The sequence below is a fragment of the Protopterus annectens genome, chromosome 3.part0 (assembly GCF_019279795.1).
Source record: "Protopterus annectens isolate FY-2018-M chromosome 3.part0, PAN1.0, whole genome shotgun sequence".
In the NCBI taxonomy this organism is placed as follows: domain Eukaryota; kingdom Metazoa; phylum Chordata; order Ceratodontiformes; family Protopteridae; genus Protopterus; species Protopterus annectens.
The window spans coordinates 164,503,605-164,519,291 of record NC_056731.1 but is presented as its reverse complement, the minus strand read 5'-3'; the positions used below and the strand labels follow the sequence as shown (position 1 = coordinate 164,519,291).

At 47.7% G+C, this 15,687-nt stretch overlaps 1 protein-coding gene across 1 annotated transcript in view; it reads left to right on the top strand.

Annotated features, from left to right (window-relative positions):
• The window catches only part of LOC122796295, a gene marked incomplete in the record, with an annotated part of 1,783,369 nt that overhangs the window by 1,628,205 nt on the left and 139,477 nt on the right, over positions 1-15,687 (top strand).

The following is a 15,687-nucleotide window of genomic DNA, read 5'->3' as shown; positions in this document are numbered from 1 at the left end:
CACAGGCAATTGCGTTATTATTTAAGCAGGACTAAGGATTTTAGGCAGTCTCAGCAGTTGTTTGTTTCTTTTGCTTTGAGTTCAGGGCAAGCCTGTGTCAAAACAAACTATTTCTAGGTGGATTGGGTTTTGCATTGCATTTTGTTATTCCCATCATGGCAAGGAGATTCCAGCTGGGATTAGGCCTCATTCCACTAGGGCTACTGCCACTTCAACAGCATTTCTCAGGGGGGTGGCAACTAAGGATATTTTGGAGGCAGCTACTTGGAGTTCAGTGCATACTTTCTCTAAGCATTATCACCTTCCTCTCTACTCTAAGTCTAGGGCTGGTTTTGCCACAGCTATTTTGCAAGGCATGTTGTCAGCTCCTGCTTCTTTATGATTTGCCAGCCTCCCTTACCTCTGCTTTGGGATTCTACCCAATAGTTAGGACTGCAGCAATGTGGAATGAAGAACATAGTACAGTTTTGTACCTACCATAAATGTAGATGTTCGAGGATCCACATTGCTGCAGTCCAATTTACCTCCCTCCTTCCCCTCTGTGTTTAGGGGTGGTTGTGTAGGTGAGGTTATATGCTGATATTTTTGTATATATTGTACATATTTTTGGTGCAGGTATATTGGGCCTTGTCTTTTTAGGGTCTTCTGACATCTGGGGCAAGAAAAGACTGAGGATATGACGTCGGTCATGCGCATTAGTACCCTGACGTACTGACGTCAGTCTAATGCGCCCTGACCGACGTCAGCCATATACTCTGGTATTCGGGCCGACTGGACAGCGGACTACCCAATAGTTAGGACTGCAGCAATGTGGATCCTCGAACATCTACATTTATGGTAGGTACAAAACTGTACTTTTCTGAACAGGTGGGTAAGCATTCTTTGCAATGTGGTTTTGATGCTGTACAGGCCTCTTCGAGGGTGGCTGCCACTGGTTCTGTTCTTCGCAGGCACGCCTGGCTGAGGGATCAGAATTTGGCTGAGCATGTTAAGACAAGGATTTTAGATGCTCCGTTACAATCTGATGTGTTGTTTGGTTCGCCTGTGGAAGCAGTTTTAAAGAAAATGGAGGACAAGGCTAAGTCTATGCAGACTGTTAAAGATTTTTTGCAGGTTCAGCCTCCGAAGTTTAGTAGAAATTGGCCTACTAAGGGGTGGACATATCCTTCTTATGATTCCCAGTCTAGGGGTAGGTCTAGACGTGGTAGGGGCAGAGCTCAAGGTTCTTTTAGGCCTAGAACAGGAGTTCACCTGCTCAGTCTTCTGGTGAGGGCAGGGGTCAGTCCTTTCGTAAACAGACCCAATGACCTGCCTTTTCAGCTGCCAGAGCCTTCTCGTCTGGCAGCACCTTTGGGAGGAAGGCTGGCACTTTTCAAAGAAAATTGGAGTTTAATTACCCAAGACAGATGGGTATTGGATATCATTCACCACGGTTACAGGTTTTATTTCCATACCTTGCCTCCTTTCAAAGGCATGCCAGACATTCCTCCTCTACAAAGAAAAGAGGCTCACAAGCAAATTTCTCTGTTACTCCAAATAGGGGCCATTCAGCCGGTTCCTGTGCCAGAAAGGGGCCTAGGATTTTATTCTCGCCTGTTCCTAGTACCAAAAAGGGGTACACGTGGTGACCAATTTTGGATTTATCTATCCTCAACACTTATCTGGACATTCCCAAGTTCAAAATGTTGTCGTTACAACAGCTTTTACCTCTGCTGGGAAAAGATCACTGGATGGTAACTTTAGATCTCAAGGAGGCTTACCTTCATGTGCCTATCAGACTAAGTTGCAGGAAGTATCTGCGTTTTCGAGCTGGGAATTCCCATTATCAGTTCTCTGCATTGCCCTTTGGCTTATCTACTGCCCAGAGTATTCACAAAAGTTCTGGCTCCAGTGATAGCTTACTTCAGGCTAAAAGGAATACAAATCTATCCTTACTTGGACGACTGCCTGATTCTGGCTCAAGAAAAGGAAGACCTTTTCAGCATTTGGAATATGTGATAGCAGTGCTAAGATGCCTGGGGTATTCTGTGAACGAAATAAAGTCCAGTCTAGTACCCTCTCAAGACATGTGCTTTCTGGGTGTGAGACTGAATACAGCAACCCAGATGGCCTTTTAACCCCGGACAAACAAAAGAATCTTTCCCTTTACTTCCATCAACTATCTCTTCAGTCCGGGCTGACTGCAAGGACAGTCCTTCAAGCCTTAGGGTTCATGGCATCTTGTATTCTGGTGCTTCCCAATGCCAAACTGCATATGAGGAAGCTGCAATGGTATCTCAAAATGTATGGACACAGCACTGCCAGGATTTGGACACTGTCATTCAAATAATACCTTGCATTCGAAAGGAATTTTTGTGGTGGGCTCAGGAATGTCACCTAAACAAGGGACTCTCTGTGACCCGGCCAGAGGCGAGTCAGATTCTAACGACAGATGCCTCAGACATAGCTTGGGAGCTCATCTGAATGGAAAGTGGATACAAGACAAGTGGCCTGCCAGACTACAGCATCTACATATCAACATGAAGGAGATGTTAGCAGTCCAGTTTGCATTAATGGCTTTCAAGGAGTTACTTCTTCCAGGGCAGGTGTTGATTCTAACAGACAACACAACTGTCATGTGGTACATCAACAAACAAGGGGAAACACATTCTTATCCTCTATGCAGGCAAGCAATGATTTTGTGGGAGACTGCGCTCAGCTTGCAACTAAATCTTCAGGCAAGGTTTCTGCCGGAGCACAGAACTCCTTAGCAGATGTGTTAAGCAGGCAAATCATGGATCCCCACGAGTGGAAACTGGATCTTCATGTATTTCGGAAATTGACAGTGTCATGGGGAACTCCAGACATAGATCTGTTCGCTTCTCCACTAAACCACCAGCTGCCAAAGTTTTGCACGAAAAGGTTTCATCACACAGCTTGGAAAGTGGATGCTCTTTCTTTCAGTTGGAAAAATCTTCATGTGTATGCCTTTCCACCTCTGCCTCTCCTCCCAAAGGTACTCCTAAAGGTCATACAAGACAAGCCAAGGATGATTTTAATAGCTCCAGATTGGCCTCGGCAACACTGGTACCCATTACTGAGGAGTCTGGTAAGGAAGCCTCCATGGCCTTTACCTTTGATTCCACACCTATTGTCTCAGAGGGACGGTCATCTACTCAATGTCAAGCTTCACTCTCTTCATCTAACAGCCTGGCATATTCTGTTTTGAACCACAGCAGGTCTCAACTTCCTCAACAAGTTTTGAATGTGATTATGGAAGCCAGAAGACCTAGTACAAGGAAAGTGTACGCAGAAAAATGGAAGAAATTTTTATTTTGGAGTGCAGCAAAGGATTTGGAGGTTTCTGAGCCTGATTTGAGTGTGGCTCTTCAATATCTTACTGAGTTATTGGACAAAGGTTTGTCTTTCTCTTCCATTAAGATTCATGCTGCAGCAATTTCAGCTCACTATGATTGTGACCCACCATTGTTTTCTCATCCTTTGTTCAAGCAATTTCTTAGAGGGGCAAAGAATATAAGACCCCCACGTAGAGCTCCTACTCCTGCTTGGGACCTCAATTTTGTGTTGGAGAAACTTACTCTACAACCTTTTGAGCCTGCGACTACTGCTGAATTGAAATACTTGTCATGGAAGACTGCTTTTTTGTTGGCCATTACTTCTGCAAGAAGGGTTTCTGAATTGCAGGCCCTTATGGCGGTTGAGCCTTTTTGATTTTCCATAAGGATAGGGTATCATTACGTACTAATCCTTCCTTTATGCCTAAGGTGGTCTCTAGTGTGGCTTTAAACCAAACTATTCATTTGCCTACTTTTTATGCAGATCCCCAAAATAAGGGGAAAAGATTTTGCACACTTTAGATGTACACAGGCAGTTGCGTTATTATTTAAGCAGGACTAAGGATTTTAGGCAGTCTCAGCAGTTGTTTGTTTCTTTTGCTTTGAGTTCTCAGGGCAAGCCTGTGTCAAAACAAGCTATTTCTAAGTGGATTGGGTTTTGCATTGCATTTTGTTATTCCCATCATGGCAAGGAGATTCCAGCTGGGATTAGGCCTCATTCCACTAGGGCTACTGCCACTTCAACAGCATTTCTAAGGGGGGGTGGCAACTAAGGATATTTTGGAGGCAGCTACTTGGAGTTCAGTGCATACTTTCTCTAAGCATTACCACCTTCCTCTCTACTCTAAATCTAGGGCTGGTTTTGCCACGGCTATTTTGCAGGGCATGTTGACAGCTCCTGCTTCTTTATGATTTGCCAGCCTCCCTTACCTCTGCTTTGGGATTCTACCCAAGTGTTAGGACTGCAGCAATGTGAGATGAAGAACATAGTACAGTTTTGTACCTACCATAAATGTAGATGTTCGAAGATCCACATTGCTGCAGTCCAATTACCCTCCTCCTTCCCTCTGTGTTTAGGGGTGGTTGTGTGGGTGGGGTTGTACTTTTGTAAATTTGTATATATTGTACATATATTTGGTACAGGAGTGTTTGGTGTTTTTTGGTTTTGGCCTTATCTTTTAGGGTCTTCTGACATCTGGGGCAAGAAAAGACTGAGGATATGACGTCGGTCATGCGCATTTGTACCCTGACGTCAGAATAATGCGCCTTGACCGACGTCAGCCTTATGCTTTGGTATTCGGGCCGACTGGGACAGCGGACTACCCAAGTGTTAGGACTGCAGCAATGTGGATCTTCGAACATCTACATTTATGGTAGGTACAAAACTGTACTTTCTCAGGACCTGGAAACAATGTCATTCCTTGTCCTTTGGTGGGCAGAGGCCTGCTACCACAACAAAGGGACTCTCTCTCATTCAACCCCCCCACCGCCCAAACCCTGACAACAAACTCATCAGACTATGCATGGGGTGCTCACTTGGCAGGCAAATGCATTCAAGGCAGACAACACCAGTTATTTGGTACATAAACAATGAGGGGGGAACTCATTCCTACCCAGTCATGCAAGTTAGCCTTGGCTCTCTGGAACGCAGCCTTGAGCAATCAAGTGCACCTGCAAGCTCAATTCCTGCCAGGCAAACTAAATTGACTGGCAGACACCTTAAGCAGAAATCTAATAGACCCACACGAGTAGAAACCGGAACCCAAATCATTCAAGTTTCTGATCCACAGGTGGGGGCACCAGAGGTGGACCTCTTTTCCTCCCCCTGAACCATAAATTGAGCAAATTTTGCACCAGAACTCCCCACAGCCAAGTATGGAAAGTGGATGCCCTGTCCTTTACATGGGATGACCTCTCAATCTATGCCTTTCTCCCTCTGCCCCTCCTCTCGATTGTACTACTCAAGGTCAAACAGGACAAGCCAAGGACAGTCCTGATTGCATCAGACTGGCCACGCCAGCACTGGTACCCACTTTTACACAGTCTGACAGTAGTGCCACCCTGGCACCTGCCTCGGATCCCTTCCCTGTTGTCCCAACACGAGGGCCAGATTTTGCATCCTCTGCTACAAACCCTGAACCTAGCAGCCTGGCTCATCACCTGAATACATCCCTCAGCAAACAGATGCTGGATGTCATCCTTGAGGCCAGGAGGCCTAGTACTAGGAAATCCTATTCAGAAAAATGGAAAAGATACTGTTCTTGGAAGCCAGTCTCAGGGGAAAGGACACAACTGTGCCCAACTTACCTCAAATCCTAGGTTATCTAGCAGAGCTACTCCACAAAGGCCTATCCTTCCCTTTAATTAAGATTCATGCGTCTGCCATTTCAGCTCATTACAATTCTGAGCCACCCCTCTTCCCTCCCTCTCTGTTCAAACAGTTCCTGAGAGGAGCTAACAGTTTAAGACCCCTGAGGAGAGCTCCCACTCCAGCCTGGGACCTTAAATTTGTACTAGAGAAGCTCACGCTCCCCCCCCCCCCACCCTTTGAGCCTGCTGCTACAGCAGAGTTAAAATTGCTCTCGGAAAATAGCCTTACTTCTAGCTATCACTTCAGCAAGAAGAGTGTGAGTTACAGGCCCTTATGGCGGTGGAACCCTTCAATGTTACGTAGTCCTATCTCGTCTACATTCTTACCCGTGGGTTTGGAGCCGAATATCGGCTCCGACTCGGCCGATTTCACTAGCTCAAAATCTCTCATTGGCTGGGCTAAGCAGGTATCCCATGGTGCACTGCTCCATATCCCCAGATCTCGTTTGCCGCTCGTGTAGCTCGGATGTGGTCTTGCTTTGCTGTGGCCAAGTACCCTCTCTTTTCTTGTATTGAAAGTTTTGATTGCTATCAAAAGCTATTTTCATAGCTATTTTTCTAAGTTGTCTAGAGTTGTCTAAATTTGTCGAGTTTTCTGATTGTGTGATGTGTGGTATCCCACTCAATGTTCCCTCGGGCTAGGCCCGTTTCAGTTAGAGGGCCTAGTTCTCCTCTATTTGCCTTTTGTGTCAGAATGGTCTAGACCGTTTAAGAGGTTTGGACGTTTCCTTCCTCCTTGTGTGCTTTGTTCAGTCCCCTGTTAAGAGCTTGTAGTTGGTTTTGTGTGTTTGATCACTGTTTAGTGTTGGCTACTGTTAGCGTCGTTCCTACCTCTTGGTAGTAGATGCCTGTGTTTTTTCTTTCAGACTTGGTTTTGTGCTGTGGGCGTTGTAATTAAGGTGTCTAAGGATATCAAGGAGCACAAACCTTCGGGTTTTAAGAAGTGTTCTAAATGTGGGTATAAAATGTCCATTACAGATGGGCATTCCATTTGTGTATATTGCTTGGGAGCCATCCATCTGCAGGAATCCTGCAGATGTCCTTCAAGGATGCATCTGCAGTCATAACAAATGGGTTGTCCTGTCGTCAGGCAGCCCTTCGGTCGGCCGGATTCCAAATTCTGGGTCTGGCCTCGGCTGGTGTCGCACTTCACCCGACGTCATCTCTGCTGGTCTTCGGGTATAAAGGCATCAGCCGACGCCATTTTCCTCAGTCTTTCTTGCCGCGTGGCGCCCGAAGCAGAAGCTGTTCGCAAGTGCCGGTCGGTCAGATCAGAGATTTACTATACCGAATACTACTTCAGACTTAAAAAGCTAAGTACCCCGTGGAGAGACTCTCTTGCCTCTGCCGATGTCAGAAAAAGTAAATAACTGTTTAACTTGTGGGAAACAAATACCTCAGATGTTTGCACTGCTCCTGATACTTTACCTCCAGCCCCTGCCAAACCAGATAGATTTTACAGGGTACCGGACACTCATCACCACCTATACAAGGCCCCACTTGCAGATCCTGAGACTATCTCCCAGGGGCCTAAGGCAGTAGCTTCGACCTCAGCAAAAAACCCTCTCCCTTCTGAAAGGGAATCCAGGTCCTTAGAGAGATGGGGTAAAAAAGTTTACACCTCTGTTACTCTTTCAGCTAGAGCTTTGAACTGTCAGTTTCATATGATCCGATACCAAGAGTTTATGCTTGATCAGTTAACTAAGAAACTGTCCTCTGATGACTCCTTAGATAAGAAATATGTTTTAGAAATGGTGAATAACATTCAGCAGGTTAGTAACCATTCTTTAAAATGTGGCTATGATGCACTGGAGGCTTCATTTAGATCAGCCATGACTGGCACAGTTATAAGAAGGCATGCATGGTTGAAAGAACAGGTCTTGCCGGATCATGTTAAAGCAAAGCTGTTAGATGCTCCTATGGATAAGGCCAGTCTATTTGGTTCTCCTGCTTAGCAAGTAATGAAGAAAATGGAAGAGAAGGCAAAATCTGTACAAACAGTTAAAGATTTCTTACAGGTTCAGCCCCCAAGGTTTAGCAGGAACTGGCCTTCCAAAAATTTGTCCTTTCCAGACTCCTCTAAATCTCAGAGAGGCAGGAATAGACGTTCCAGAGGCAGAAATCAATCCAGAGGAGGTGCCTACAGAGGACGCCAGTGGCAAGGCAATAACCAGCGAGGCACAGACACAACCACTGCCACTGCAACAGGACAATCACAGTGACTTGGCTCTGACACCGCCTACCAGGGAACAAATAGCAGCACCCTTAGGCGGAAAGTTAGCCTTATTTTCAAAAAATTGGCACTATATCACAAAAGACAAGTGGATTTTGCAGACCATAGACCAAGGCTACAGGTTTCACTTCCACACCTTACCAGTAAAAAGAGGAATGCCAAACCTACCTCCAAATCCGAAAACAGAAGCTCTAAAGCAGATAGCTCAATTAACAAAGATGAGAGCTGTGGAAAGAGTACCACCAACAGAACAGGGCAAAGGATTCTACTCCAGACTCTTCCTAGTACCAAGAAAAGAGAAAAGTTGGAGACCTATTCTCGACCTGTCCGCCTTAAACATAAAACAAATGGCATTCCTAACTGCAGAAAAACAAGAACTCCCCCCTCATTACTTCTTGGCATTAACAAAGCAGAACAAACTAACAGCTCATTCATACCCCCCTATGCCGAATGACTCTGGACCTTTGGAATATGGCTCTGAGCTACAACATTCAGTTAAGCAATATTTGTACCGGGAAAAGAAAACATCCTAGCAGACATGTTAAGCAGAACTACCTCGGATGCTCACGAATGGATGCTACACCCGGACATCTTCAAGGCCATCACACAGAAATGGGGAATGCCACAAATAGACCTATTCGCATCCCCACTCAATCACCAGCTCAAGAAATTCTGCACAAGGACATACCACCCACTTGCATGGAAGGTGGACTCTCTATCCTTCAGTTGGAAAGGCCTGACAGCATATGCATTCCCACCTCTTCCTTTGATGCACAAGATACTACTGAAAATCAAAGAGGAGCGTCCAGGGATAATTCTGATAGCTCCAAATTGGCCAAGACAACACTGGTATCCATTGCTGAGGAGCATGTCACGGGGGAGAACGTGGACACTACCCCTGATGCCTTTGATGTTAACTCAGAACGACTACAACATCATGCATCCAAATCTAAAAACTCTGCAACTAACTGCCTGGAACATTACATAACAGCAACTAACCCAGATTTATCCCAAAGGGTTAAAGACATTATCCTGGAGGCCCGCAGACCTTCTACAAGAAGGAGCTATGCAGGGAAATGGAAAAGGTTTGTCATTTGGAGCACTGAAAGAGGAAAAGATGTCAAAGATAGATATTGCCAACATCCTGGAGTATTTGGCAGAGCTTCTCCATACAGGCCTGTCCTATTCCTCCTCCAAGATACATGCATCAGCTATTTCTGCAGAATACAGCTTTGATCCCCCTGTCTTCTCACATCCTCTACTCAGGCAGTTCCTCAGAGGAATCAAGAATGTAAAACCTCCTAGGAAACCACCATTACCAGCATGGGACTTGAACTTTGTGCTAGAAAAATTGACACTCCCTCCATTCGAACCAGCAGCAACAGCAGATCTTCAACACCTATCCTGGAAAACTGCTATCCTACTGGCAATTACTTCAGCAAGAAGGGTTTCGGAACTACAGGCCTTAATGGCAGTACAACCCTTCCTAATCTTCCATCCAGATAGAGTATCCATGAGAACTAATCCTACATTTATGCCTAAGGTGGTATCCAGAGTGTCTCTAAACCAGGCAATCCACCTACCTACCTTCTTTCCCAATCCACAGAACAGGGGGGAAAGACTGCTACATACCTTGGATGTACATAGACAGTTGCGCTACTACCTGGACAGAACCAAGGGCAATAGAAAAACTGACCAGCTTCTAGTGGCCTATGCAACAGGAAGGGAAGGAAAAGCAATTTCCAAACAGACAATTTCCAAGTGGATAGGAAATTGCATCAGATTCTGTTACTCCTACCATGGAAAACCAATTCCACAGAACATAAGACCTCACTCTACAAGGGCTACAGCCACTACCACAGCTTTCTTACGAGGAGTGGCAACCAAGGACATTATTGAGGCGGCTACTTGGACCTCCGTGCATACATTTGCCAAGCATTATAACTTACCTCTATACTCTAGATCCCGAGCAGGGTTTGCCACTGCTGTATTGCAAGGGATCCTAACTACACCATAATTCTTCTTCCTCCCCTAGTTTGGCTATGGTATTCTACCCATTTGTTATGACTGCAGATGCATCCTTGAAGGACACAGTACAGTTTTGTACCTACCATAAATGTAGATGTCCGAACAGGATAGCATCTGCAGTCAGGATTACCCACCCTCCTTCCCTCTGTGGTATTCCTAGGGTATTTACCCTCCTAATAGCTAGCTGGGGATCTCTTATGGTGTATTTGTTTGTATATATGTACATACATGCTTATTTTTTGTGTTTGCCTACCTTTTTTTTTGGAAACATTGGCATTTACCCAAAATTTAGTTTTCCAAGAGGGCAACTGGCATCTGGGGCAAGAAACACTGAGGAAAATGGCGTCGGCTGATGCCTTTATACCCGAAGACCAGCAGAGATGACGGGTGAAGTGCGACACCAGCCGAGGCCAGACCCAGACTTTGGAATCCGGCCGACCGAAGGGCTGCCTGACGACAGGACAACCCATTTGTTATGACTGCAGATGCTATCCTGTTCGGACATCTACATTTATGGTAGGTACAAAACTGTACTTTTTTGCCACGCATTCAGTCCTAGAGTTCTCCAAGAGAGAAAGAATAAGCTAATTTTAAAGGGACTATTGAAACCCTCTTTTGAAGAGGCTATGGACTCGTCTTCCACTGGAAAGTCAAAATCTGGCAAGTCAAAAAAAGAGATCTCCGGCTCAGCCTCATCGGAGCCTCTGGAGAAAATCTCTAAAACTGCATCGACCTCCTCTGCTCCACTGTCCTCTGGGCTGAAGGAAGGATCGATATTGACGGAACCGGCATCAGCTTCAATTGTATTGGAACCTCCTAGGAGCTGATCGCCCAGTCTCGGACCAGCTTCTCCTGAAAGGAGATCTCATTCTCTCCATCTCTGTCCTCCAAATCCTCCAGGACCCTTTCGGATGTGGATGTTGATAGGGTGGTTCAGAGGCTCCTCCAGTCACCAGTTTTGGCGAAATTGTTTTCGGCTCCGACCCAGTCGGCTCTGGAGCTCGTCCCGACCCTGTCTTCGATCATTCCTCCGAGTGCATCTCTGTCTTCGGAGCTGGCGTGTCCCGCGCCATGTGATGTTTCTAGGCCGGCTCTGATGCCCCATTTGGCTCCATCGGTACCTGCATCGGCTCCGACCCAGTCGGCTCAGTCTTCAGGGTTTGGGACTCTGGATTCCTCATTCGGGCCCGAGGGGGATATCTCTGGGCTTATTTCGGTCCCTCGGGCTAAGCCCGTTTTCAGTTAGAGGTCCTAGTTCTCCTCTATTTGCCTTTTGTGTCAGAACGGTCTAGACCGTTTAAGTTAGAGGTTTGGACGTTTCCTTCCTCCTTGTGTGCTTTGTTCAGTCACCTGTTAAGAGCTTGTAGTTGGTTTTGTGTGTTTGATCACTGTTTAGTGTTGGCTACTGTTAGCGTCGTTCCTACCTCTTGGTAGTAGATGCCTGTGTTTTTTCTTTCAGACTTGGTTTTGCGCTGTGGGCATTGCAATTAAGGTGTCTAAGGATATCAAGGAGCACAAACCTTCGGGTTTTAAGAAGTGTTCTAAATGTGGGTATAAAATGTCCATTACAGATGGGCATTCCATTTGTGTATATTGCTTGGGAGCCATCCATCTGCAGGAATCCTGCAGTTTTTGCCACGCATTCAGTCCTAGAGTTCTCCAAGAGAGAAAGAATAAGCTAATTTTAAAGGGACTATTGAAACCCTCTTTTGAAGAGGCTATGGACTCGTCATCCACTGGAAAGTCAAAATCTGGCAAGTCAAAAAATAGATATCCGGCTCAGCCTCATCGGAGCCTCTGGAGAAAATCTCTAAAACTGCATCGACCTCCTCTGCTCCACTGTCCTCGGGGCTGAAGGAAAGATCGATATTGACAGAACCGGCGTCGGCTCCAATTGTATTGGAACCTCCTAGGAGCTGATCGCCCAGTCTCGGACCAGCTTCTCCTGAAAGGAGATCTCATTCTCTCCATCCCTGTCCTCCAAATCCTCCAGGACCCTTTCGGATGTGGATGTTGATAGGGTGGTTCAGAGGTTCCTCCAGTCACCAGATTTGGCGAAATTGTTTTCGGCTCCAACCCAGTCGGCTCCGGAGCTCATCCCGACCCTGTCTTCGATCATTCCTCCGAGTGCATCTCTGTCTTCGGAGCTGGAGTGTCCCGTGCCATGTGATGTTTCTAGGCCGGCTCCGATGCCCCATTTGGCTCCATCGGTACCTGCATCGGCTCCGACCTAGTCGGCTCAGTCTTCAGGGTTTGGGACTCGGGATTCCTCATTCGGGCCCGAGGGGGACATCTCTGGGCTTATTTCGGTCCCGAGCCTCCCTCTCGGTGCATCAGCTCTGGGAATTCCGACCCCATCATGGCTTCGGAGACTGCTCGCTCCTCGGATTCGGGGGGGGGGCAGCCTTTGAGGCTATGCGGACCGAGCTGGCCAGATCGTCAGCTACATCCGGCAGGTCGGTCACTCTGTCCCCGACCACTCCAGTGAGAGCTTCTGGTCACCACCCATCCATGGACAGCAGAGCACCAGGGCCTAGGGATACCCCCACGAGTGGTCCCCAACTTTGAGGGCCCCTCAGAGTTCGTGCCTGAGGAGCCCCCCAGAAAGAAAATGTGCAAGAGGAAGCACATAGACTCCCAGGATGAGTCCCTCACCTCTGATACTGACCTTGAGGAATCGGAGGGGTCCCCCAAGTCATCCTCTGATGATTTCCTTCTCCGATATCCTGAAGATACTGAAACAGAGGTGACTGGCCATCCAAAGCACCTTCCAAGGAGGGATCAGTATTCCTTAAGGCTTGTGCTCAGCCCTCCGCCTCCTGGGTCTCTCCACCCTTTGACTAACTCCTTGACCTGATTTGTCGAAGAGTGTGGGGAAACCCTGATTCTGCAGAGCCCGTGCCCAGGCGTCCCAACAAGTTTCTTTCCACCCCCCAGGGCAAAGAGTTTCTGTCTAAAGGAGTCCCTGTTGATGCCATGGTGGTGGTGGCAACCACCCGGAAGGAAGTAGCAGAGTCTTCGTCATCCGTCCATCCTCCTAACAAGGAGTCTAGGACCATGGATCGGTACGGGATGCGTACCCTCTCGTCAGCAACCTTTACCTTACGGTCGCTGAATTACCTGTCTCACTTCACTCTGTTTCAGAGAGATCTCAGAGTTAGGAGACACTCTTGTGGGTAACGTTCCTGAGGCGGTGGCTCAGACAGTTGACGCCCAGGTCTCTACCCTCAACTCCATTGTTAACTCGTCCATGCGGTTCATTTCGTATGCAGCCGAGGGGGGAGCGAGTAGGGCAGCAAGCTCAGGGGTCACCCTTAGAAGGCAAGCCTGGCTGCGCCTGTGTCACTTTGCGGAGGCCTTCAAGTCTTCCTTCACAGACGCCCCCTTTGATGGTTCCTCCTTGTTTGAGACCAAAGTGAAAGACACCCTCACCAGGTGCGAGCAAGAGGGAAAGACCCGGTTTGCTGTAGGGGGCCGTTTTTCCCTTCCTTCTAGGCCTTATCCCAAGTCCCAGTGGGGGGGGGGTGGATGTGGTTCAAGAAATCAGAGGTTTTTTCCTGCCGCACAGGGTGAACCCCCCTCCAGAGGCAGGGGCGGGTTATTCAGGGAGACGTCGCCCTAGAGGCAGAGGGGGCCCCCGCAATTCGGGAGACAGTGATTCTTTTCGTGGCTGTCCGTACTCTCGTTCCTGAGGGTGTTCCCGTCTGTGCTTATCCAGAGCCATTCGGGGGTTGAACTTCATTGCATCTGTGAGCCTGGGAGGTTATCTCATTCCACTCACATCGGACCCCCCGCCAAGCAGAAGAATCCCAGACGTTCCACCCAGTCAAAGGGATCAAGCAGCAGCAGAGATCTCACAGCTGGTAGAAAAAGGAGCCATCCAACGTGTCCCCTCAGACCAAATCGGATTAGGGACTTGATTCTTTTTGGTGCCGAAAAGAACAGGGGACCTGAGACCCATACTGGATCTCAGTCAACTGAACAACTATGTACACAAGTCCAAGTTCCATATGGTCACACTGCAATCGATTCTCCCATTGTTGGGAGAGGAGATATGGATGTGCTCCATCGACCTTAAGGATGCTTACTACCATGTGAAAATGGACAGGGCATCCAGGAGTCGCCTACGCTTCCGGCTGGGAGCCAGTCATTTCCAGTTCCGAGCCCTGCCCTTTGGTCTCACCACAGCCCCCAGGGTGTTCAAGTGTATGGCGGTGGTGACGGCTCACTTGAGACGTCAGGGATTCCAAGTGTTTCCGTATCTGGATGACTGGCTACTTACCGCCCCCACCAGGCATCAACTACTTCACACCAGGGACTCTACCATCAATGTCATCATCTAGGCATAACAATAAATTGGGAAAAATCTGCCTTATTGCCCTCGCAGCGTGTCACCTTTATAGGAGCAGAGTTAGACACTATTCGAATGCGAGCATTTTTACCGCAGGAAAGGATCAAAGCCTTACAACAACAGATACACAGGCTGATGCCCCTGAGACAAGCCCAGGCAAGATGGGTTCTCCAGCTCCTAGGGACCATGGCAGCAACAATCATGTTGGTCCCTTTAGCGAGATTACACATGAGAATTCTCCAATGGCTCCTCTTTGTTCAGTGGTCTTTCCAAAGACTTCCACTGTCTCATCCCATCTTGCTCACGGACAGATGCAAGCAGGACCTCTGTTGGTGGCTGTGCACCAACAATTTGGACGGGGGAAGGCCCTTCGTTCCACCCTGCCCGGTGGCCATGGATGCCTCCCAGATGGGGGGGGGGGGCATTATCTTGGCAGGACAGTCCAAGGCGCGTGGCAAGAACACGCGATACATCTGCACATAAACGTACTAGAGATGAGAGCAGTGCTACTTGTGTTGCAAGCACGTCAGTGTTCTCCCTCTAGGGACGGTTGCGATACACTCAGACAACATGTCAGTAGTGTGGTATCTAAACAAGCAAGGGGGAACCAGGTCTTACCCTCTGTTTAGAGAGGCCATGCGAGTGTGGCATTGGGCAGTAACTTCCCAAGGTTTCTAGTAGCAATGAACATTCTGGGGAAGTCCAACGTGATTGCGGACAGGCTAAGCAGAGCTATTCTGATGCCTTACTAGTGGTCCCCGAATCGCCTGGTTGCAGAGCGAATCTTCAGCAGGTGGGGTCAGCCTTGCTGCAACCTTTTTGCCAGTCCCCTCAATGCGAAATGCAGCAACTACTTCACGCTGATCCCCCCCACAGGGGGAGTCACCCAGGGATGCTCTGGTTCACGATTGGCCCTCCGGTCTGCTTTATGCTTTCCCTCCGTTTCCTTTGCTGTCAAAGGTAATTCAGAAAGCGCAATCCTTGGGAAGCAGAATCATTCTAATTGCTCCACACTGGCCTGGCCAAGTTTGGTTTCCCTTTCTTCAATTCATTGTGGACACTCCTTGGACTCTGGACCCTCAACCAGATTTACTGACACATGTTGGGGCAGTTCCACCCCTCCCTGATGACCCTCCAGTTGACAGCCTGGCTACTCCAGTTCCATCGTTCAGATCTCATAATTTCTCACCAGAAGTGGTTCATATATTATCGTCCTCTCATAAACCATCCATTAGAAAGATTTATTCTAGCAAATGGAAAAGGTTCTCTATCTGGACACATACCAGAGGCATTGATCCTTACACAGCTCCAATTGCTTCAGTCCTGGAGATTTTGTCTATGCTTTTCCATCCGGGTTCCGCATCAGCCAC